General features: G+C 35.6%; 1 long non-coding RNA gene across 1 annotated transcript in view; it reads left to right on the forward strand.

The window, feature by feature from the left end:
- The first annotated feature begins 335 nt into the window (after window positions 1-335).
- Window positions 336-9,354, forward strand: part of LOC118762743 — a 14,133-nt gene continuing 5,114 nt past the window's right edge. Inside the window, exons 1-2 of the long non-coding RNA XR_004998494.1 lie at window positions 336-594; window positions 9,240-9,242. This is a non-coding gene — a long non-coding RNA (uncharacterized LOC118762743). The remainder of the gene's footprint in view (window positions 595-9,239; window positions 9,243-9,354) is intronic.

Consider the following 9,354-nt stretch of genomic DNA (forward strand, 5'->3'; position numbering starts at 1 on the left):
ATGTAATTCAATACCACAATGCTCAACCTGACGTTTTTGTTTTTGAAAATAGTTCAATTTTAGAAGCCTGTTTCTTTTATAAATCTACTTTTACTATTTAACATTTTAAACTTCATTGTATATATCTACTACTTTTTTCTTTGTGGCCATTGCCCCACTAAAGCACATCATAAATCAACTTATTTTCTGTAGCCGAGTCGATGTATTATAATGAACTAACACTATGACCCGGCAACGCGAGGTCATAGTCCTAGTGCCTGCATATACAGCTGCGTGCGTGCGTACATACACATGAGTACTGTCCAAATCTCTGACCAATCACATACAGCTAGCTGGCATTCAATTGGCGTATCAAGTTTCGGGCATTTTGATTGGGTTGTGGATAGAAAATTCACAAAGCAGTCATTTCTATTGACTTTTTAGTGGCTTTGTGGGGTGACTGGGGAAATGTAAAGATGTGCATGACCACTCTTGGACAATTTTAAATGAGCATAGAAAGTGCGAGCGTTCTAACTGAAAAATCGTGGATTTGTATAAAGGACACACACACAGATATTTTGCCGTTTATATATAGAGAGATCATTGTGACGATCCGTATTTTATCTTCCATCACAGCACACATGGATATATGCCTGGCAGTTTTTTCATAATATTTAACCGTCGACCACAACATATTTTTTTCTCTCTCCGTTACTTCGCTCTCATATCATTTTGTTTCCTCTCATCCCATTCTGTCGAAGAATGAAGGATTGAGACGTCAAAGACTTACCCAATCTTCCTGAGCGTCAAACTCATACACCTTCTCGGTGTTCCCTCATCTACCTTCGTCTTTTATTTACTGTAAATTTCAGCTATACATATATATGTGTGTGTGGGGTGGGGTGTGGTGTGTATATGTATTTATATATATACATGCATGTATATATTCGCTGATGACACTAAGCTCCAGCAAATCGTCAATGAAGAAGCAGACCGAACTCAACTCCAGTCTGACCTATATGCTGTGAGTCAATGGGCAGACAGAAACAAAATGCAACTGAATGAGGGAAAATTTGAGCTGATGCATTTTGGAAGAAATTCCTCACTAAAACAACCATACTCTCTTCCTTCAGGGGAACCGCTCACAGCCTCTAACAATATCAGAGACCTGGGTGTAATTGTTGATGACGATCTCAGTTGGAGTGCACACATCAACAAGAAGGTCGATACAGCTCGTAGGATGAGTTCCTGGATCTTAAGAACTTTCCGGTCCAGAGAACAAGGTGTCATCATACCACTTTTTTCATCCTTTGTACGGCCACACCTTGAATACTGCTGCCCACTGTGGTCTCCTCACACAAGACAAAACATCTCCAGAATTGAGTCACCCCAGAGGGCTCTCACTAAACAAATTGAAGGCATGGCTGCTCTCGACTATTGGGATCGCCTTAAAGCCTTGAAACTTTACTCCCTCCAGCGTCGCCGTGAGCGGTACATCATTTGTACGATGTGGAAAATATACCGCCAACTTTGCCCAAACGACCTAAACATTAGCTTCAAGGTTCATCCGAGACTTGGACCACGGGCTATACGTCCCCTGCCAAATTCAAGATCACAACATACATGTACACTGCAACATAATTTCTTTTCCTCAACAGGCCCTGCCCTATTTAACATTGTCCTGAGGGAGATCAAAGAGGAAAAGGATCCCATCAACTTCAAACAGAGTCTGGATAGATTCCTTCAAAGAATACCAGACAAGCCACCCATAATTGGATACAACTCACCCAACAAGAACTCACTACTTGAACAAAACTGGATACAACTCACCCAACAAGAACTCACTACTTGAACAAAACTTGACTTAAACAGGATTCGAATAATCCTATCAGGTGGTGCTATTAAGTTAGACATGGCCTGGACCAATCTCTGGTCGAAACATATCTAAGTTTTATCTAAGTTTTATATATAAATATATATGTATGAATATATATGTATATATATATATATATATATATATAATATATATATATATATATATATATATATATATATATATATATAATATATATACATACAAGCATGCATATTTATATGCGTGTGCGTTCATGTAACGTATGTATGTATGTACATATAAGATATAGATATATATGTATGTGCGTGTGTTTATATGCATATATATATACGTGAGTTATATGGTTTAGCACACCAAACAGAAGTATTATTTTCATATTCTCAAACTTATGTCAGATTTTAAGATATCTCTACATGTTAAGATATATAATTTAAGATTTAATGGGAAGATGCGTAATCACAGTATGAATTATTAAATAGTGTACGCTGTTATTTTTCGTGTTTGTTCTTTCTTGGATTTACTATATATATATATATATATATATATATATGTGTGTGTGTGTGGTGTGTGTGTGTGTGTGTGTGTGTGTGTGTGTGTATGTGTTGCTAAATTGACTAAGGTTACTCCATCGCACCAGCATTGTTAGAAATAAGTCTGCTAGAACCCTTAGTCACTTTAGTGACAATTATACTTCTACCTCTCTGTTGTATATTGGGAATAAGCCACCTTTATTATTATTACTATATATGTATATAGATATATATATATATATATATATGTGTGTGTGTGTGTGTGTGTGTATGTGTGTGTGTGTATGTGTGTGTGTGTGTGTGTCTATCCCCTTTGCGAAAATCTACGGCACGTTTTAGTAATGTTTAATAAGTAATAGATATATTTGAAAAGAACCATACGCGATATTTCTTTCATTGCTGACATAGTCTATTGTTTTGAAGATATAGCTTTTAACGGACTTTTTTAGTGGTTAGTTCTTATAATTGCAGAGATTGTATGTTCTAATAGAATTGTATATTTTCAGAAACGCTCTTACGTTTGAGAGAAGCTGTTTATTTACAAGCTACTACCAATATAAAATCTTTTTCATGCTTAAAAAATGCTACATACTTTAATAGTATGTTTATATTTTGAGATGTATTATATAATTTATTGATGTATAATATAAGAGAGATTATTTTGAGAAATGCTGTCGCCATTACGATATCCTGATATTTTCAAGTGATGCGGCATAATTTTTTAAAATCTCTCTATTTTGTGATATTGTATCGCATTTAAGAAAAGCTGCATATTTATGAGATGCGATAGACATTACGATATTCTCTACATTTTAAGATACATAATTTAAGAGTTAATGAGAATGTATATAATCGCTGTATGAATTACCAATGTTGTACGTTGTTACACATGGCTAAACTAGAAGTTATTTTGTTCAACATCATTAACCATATGGACTAAGAGATTAAAAAACAAGAAACTTGCATAAGTTGAAACTACTTGCTAAAATGTTCAATCTTGTTCAGACATTGGATATCAGCTTAACAATATTTATTCTTCAATGTCAACATTGAATTGGGTGCCTAATATCTCCAACAAGAATCGCGAACATTAAGGCAGGTTAAGACAGCTACACATCTGTGCGTTTAAAATCAATATCGATTCTTCTTCTGATAAAATTGGCAGAGCGAACAGCTAGATATGGTGATGTGCAAAGTGATTAGTAGCTTATTTTCTTTGTTATATACCTTATTTTTTTTAATTATTGACATTATTACTGTCAATGGCAAATAAAGATTTGGTTCAGGCACCAATCTGCATAATTAGAAGTAGGTTCAGAAAGCAAATTAAACTCTTCAAGCTGTTAAAGAAATCAAATTGACTAACAAATGGTGTTCTAGGCAACTGGCCAAACTACACTTAACTCATTTAATTCCGAATGAAATATTCTGGGCATGTATTCTTCCACCAGTAACGTACAGATTTCATTTAACGTAAATTACATAACACTTATTTTTACATTCACAAACTGTTGAACACATATACGAACACACAAAGACACACACACACATACACACCAACACATAAACACACAATTATTATTATGGTGATAAGCGTTCTGTGTCTCTGTGATTGGGCTTGCACTTCGTGTTATATTTTGTTTAAGTACATGCTTAATTGCGTCAGAAAGTGTGTGTTTGTATATATATATAAATATATGTGTGTGTGTTTGTGTGTGTGTGTGTGTGTGTGTGTATTTAAACAAGCTACTAAGGTCAATGTAAGTGATGTGCATACGAGAATGCGGGAGCTATTCACGCACGGTATTGCATCAGAGAACATGTCTTTGACCCAGACTCCTAGTGAGACATATCGAGTAGACATTTGCTGTTGTCACGTGGTTATCGGTTTAATATGGTTTACCCACAGAGTCTATAAAGGAAAATATGTTTTGTGCCATATCCCATAACGGGTACCTTTCATGCTCAAATATATATAATTATTAGTTGTTTGCTTTTATTACAGTCTAACACAGTAATTATTGAAATGAAGTCACACCAGATATTCTGCAATAGAATTCCAGATTATTTATTTATTTATTTTGCAGCGAAGTGGTTGACAGTAATCACAAAGTTATAGTTGGTGGGCGGAATTAAGAAGAAGACTTCGATGTCACTCTCAACCTTTTCCATATAAATGTTAAAATATGTTCTCTACTAAAAAGCATTGAGGAATCCATCAGTTTCATGTCGAATTGCTTTTCTGCATAACTTTACATAAAACAAGAATACACACACACACTCAGACATACACTACCATCAGAAATTAATTAGCACCCTTGATTTGCTCACCATGAAGCATGGTGGGGGTGGTCTGATGGTGTGAGGGGCGTTCAGCTACAGTGGTGTTGGGCGGCTCTATGCCGTCGAAGGCAACATCAACGCAGCAAAGTACGTTGAGATAGTACGGGATACCTCTTTGGTGGCGAGGAGTACGTGCTGGCCAGTCACCTGACCTGAACCCTATTGAGAACCTCTGGAGTCGATTGGGTAGGGATTTGAATGTGCAGCAATACAGGAACCGACACGAGCTGTTTGGGGCACTTCTTGCTGCATGAGGGGCCATCCCTGCACAGTACCTGCAGGCACTCATAGACAGCATGCCGACCCGCGTAGCAGCTGTCATTGCTGCCAAAGGAGGAGCAACAAGATATTGACTAAATTTCACGATTAATAACAATTATGTGGTGTGCTGGGATATGTTTTAATAAATTTTTGATTAAAAACGAGTTCGTTTCTGATAATAAGTTAATTAAATTAAGAAAATGTAAGAAAATGTAGAAATTTGAGAAGTGCTAATTAATTTCCGACGCAAGTGTACATGTGTATATATATATATATATATATATATATATATATATATATTATATATATATATATATATATATATAAATATATATATACATATATATAAATATATATATATATATATATATATATATATATATTTACATACATATATGCACACACACACACACTCACACACACCACACGCACACACACTCACACACACACACCCACACACATATATATATATATATATATATATATATATCAAGTAAATATTGGCACGGATTTCCAGATAAACGTACAAAGAACAGACTACTCTACGCCAGGTGTAGCTTCGCGATTGTCATCATTTCTGAGTTCTTTTTCATGAGAACACTCCTAAGAACTGCACCAATGCCTACGGCTCTATCCTAATCCAAGTATTTTTTTTTTAAAGAAAAGACTGCACACTAGTCTGGTACATATGTTGAAATACAATTGATTTTATAGCAGAAAGTAAATCTTCGACAGAATATAATGTATTATAATTATTTAGTTATTTGCTTTCAGAGGATGAAAAGCTTCCTGGTGTATAAATTTCTGGGCAGAAATTTAAGGCCAGAAAAAGGCGCGATGTGACAGTAAGAAAGAAAGAAGGTTGTGTTTATATCGGAATGGTACTTCATTTATCGATCCTCAAATAGTTTAAGTCTACGTTGATCTCGGCTAACTTTGAAAAAACAGAACGAAAAGAGCCAAAACAAACCTCAACGCTATTTATCCGTATTAGGATTTCGACAGTCAGCCATCTTGCAGAAGTTAATAATAATTAATATTGATTGCTAACATAGAAGCAATGCCTCCTAAGGCGAGAGAGAAGAGAGAACAGTTGAATATATCAATCACACTATTTGGCGATAGCATGTTTTATCGACCCAGAGAGGATCAAATATATGGTCGACCGGACGTGACTAAATACTGCAAGATAATTTGTCGGTTGTTCTAGTGATACTATCAGTCGACTTTTATATAATATTAATTAGTTTTAACAATAAATTGGTAGAATCGATAAACTAACGGATAAATAGCACTGCGTTATGACATACAGTTATTTACATCTTAGTTCTAACCCTCCGAAGAGGAATTTGTTTTCATCGTCCACCGTTCGACAAATTAAGAACTTCACAGCTGACACGTCGACGCAATATAACTCGTTCTTCCAACCCCAAACGTCTAACCTTCTGTGTAAGTATCCATCTAAATCATCGAATTTCAGAATCGTTAGCGCATCGGACAAGATGCCTTGTGCTGTTTAGTTACTGAGGTTCCATTAGTATGCTTAAATCACTCTGATGCTGCCCATGCCTTTTATCACTGTGGGTTCGATGAAAAATAATAAAGTACCTCATGAATGATGTCGTCAATGTAATCGGCTAAAACCTCTCCAAAGTTTGTGGACTGTGTCTCTATTAGAAATCAATATTATGCATTAAAAGAGGAGATGAACGGAGCGTAACGACCAACGTGGAATGCCGTGTCTTTATTTTCATCGAATCTAATCTCACTTTGATAAACTGAATAAACGTTATGTAGTTCTCATTCTACCGAGTCACTTTATATGAAAATGCATTAATGGAACTATGTTTATCGCACAGCATCGGGGAGATAATTAAATAATTACTTTCACCCTGTATTTAATATTTATAGGTAGTTACCTAAATTCGTGTTCAATAAAAAAGTATGTACTTTGATCCTGGACGTAACACTTAACTCTCACTGACTTTTATTTTAATGATTTCAAAATATACACTAGTTTCTTGTGTCTTTGTTGCTTTTTGAGAAATATTAATATATGCGTAACATTATACAGCAGACTGTAACAACGTAGAAGCTTATAAAAATCTATTGACTAAAGAAAGTGTTATTTCGATGATCTCATTATTGATTTTAAATAACCCCGCGTTTAAATTGCAACAAAGCCGAATATGTTGCCTCAATAAAATACGTTGCAACATACAAACAAGGATAAGGTGGCGCGCTGGCAGAGCCGCTGAGAAGCAAAATGCTTATCAGCTTTTCGCCCGTTCAAATGCCGCCAAGGTCAACTCTTTTTCATTAATTCGGGGTCAATAAAATAAGTATCAATTCCTCATTTGGGTCGATATAATCCTCTTACCCGTCTCCGGAATTGCCGGCCTTCTGCCAAAATTTTAAACTGATATAAAGACAAGGATAATGCAGTGAGCTGGCAGAATCGTTACCGTAGCGGGAAAATTGCATAGCGGCATTTTGTCCGTCTGCAAGTTCTGAGTTCAAATTCTGCCTACGTTGACTTTGCCTTTCATCAGCTCGTTATCGATAGAATAAGTACCAGTTTATCACTGGAGTTGAAAGAATTGGCTGCCAAAACCTGAAGCTATTATAAGCAGAAAGATAATCCTTTGAGAGAGAAGAAGAGGGTAAGGTAGACCGATATATGGAGAGAAACGAAAAAAGAAAGAGACAGAGAGGGAGTTATAATTATTTGAACAAACACCAGCACTTGGTTTGGTCTATAGTTTTAACGACTCGCCCCAGCAGTTGACCTCATCGAAACTTTATTCGGGTACGTCATTTTGCTTTCTAAAATACTGTATGAAGTTAATCCTATGTTAAACCAATTCTACCAGTCACCACACTTGTAGGCTGGTATCGATTATAAAATAAAAGCCAGAAGTATTTTTGGATCGATGAAATAAACCACACCTCTTCGCATATATTTGCCGCCTATTTTATCATAAGAAGTCAAAATTGAGCTGAAGCAACCAAGTACTCCAAGGCTTACAAAACAATGGTTTAGAACATTTCGTCAAGTTACAAAAGACGTTGTTTTTTTATTTTCTCGAGAACTTAGCAAAATAGTTTCCTCAACATGAGATTCGTTTCCTGAAGTACTTTTCCGCTATTAATTTTTTTTTTTTATAACAAGTTCTACTTTTATGTTTGTTTTGCTAAGAATGTTCGATAAACAATATTTAACAACATAATGATACGAGGAAAAAAACACATTAAGTATATACTTACGCGCACTTACATATCTATCAAAGCTTTGTGTGCAACACAGTGTTGACAAATATTTACCATTTTTAACGTTATTAAACATCAACTGTCTGCTACGCAATATAGCTGAAAGTATATAAATCTTTTTTGTTAACAAATATTCTTCTAAGTCTATGTATTTTTCGAAAGTAGTATAACTATACATATGTGCACACTTGAATATATTTATATACACATTTACTAAAGTATATGTTTGTGTAGCAGACTAGCTGGTTCCAGACATAATGAAAATTTGATATGATCATTACAATCTCCAATGTGCTTGCAAGAGATAAACGAAAATATAGTGTATTATATATTTGATGTCAACAACCGCTATATATATTGTGTGACTATACAAATAGCTGTGTTTAGTTCAGAGACAGCTAAGCAGAGTCGCTGACATAGTTAGATAACCTCGAGGTAGATGTTGCTACATATTTTCATGTATCAAATGCATATGATGTCCGTTCTTTTCGTTTGTTAAATCACCTAGATATGGATTCATAGAACCGACTGTCTACTAATACATTGTTAACTCTCGATGATTATATAATCTACCCCTCAGGTGACCGTAGCTATGTTAACTTACGATATTTACGTAAAGTTAGTATACGGCATATATTTACACATACACACACATATATATATATTCTTCTTTCTCTTTTTCTCTTTTACTTGTTTCAGTCATTTGACTGCTGCCATGGTAGAGTACCGCCTTTAGCCGAGCAAATCGACCACGGGACATTATTTGTAAGCCTAGTACTTATTCTATCGGTCTACCTTGCCGAACCGCTATTTGACGGGGACGTAAGCACGCCAGCATCGGTTGCCAAGCGATGCTGGGGGGACAAACGTAGAGCCACATATATATATATATGTATATATATATATATATATATATATATATATATACGAAGAGCTTCTTTCAGTTTCCGTCTACCAAATCTACTAACACGGCTTTGGTCGGTCCAAGGGGATAGGAGAAGACAGTTGCTCAAGGTGCCGCGCAGTGGGATTGAACCCAGAACCATGTGGTTGGTAAGCACACAGCCACTGCTGCGCCTATATACATACATACATACACACACACACACACACACA

Source organism: Octopus sinensis, linkage group LG3 (genome assembly GCF_006345805.1).
Source record: "Octopus sinensis linkage group LG3, ASM634580v1, whole genome shotgun sequence".
Lineage (NCBI taxonomy): Eukaryota > Metazoa > Mollusca > Cephalopoda > Octopoda > Octopodidae > Octopus > Octopus sinensis.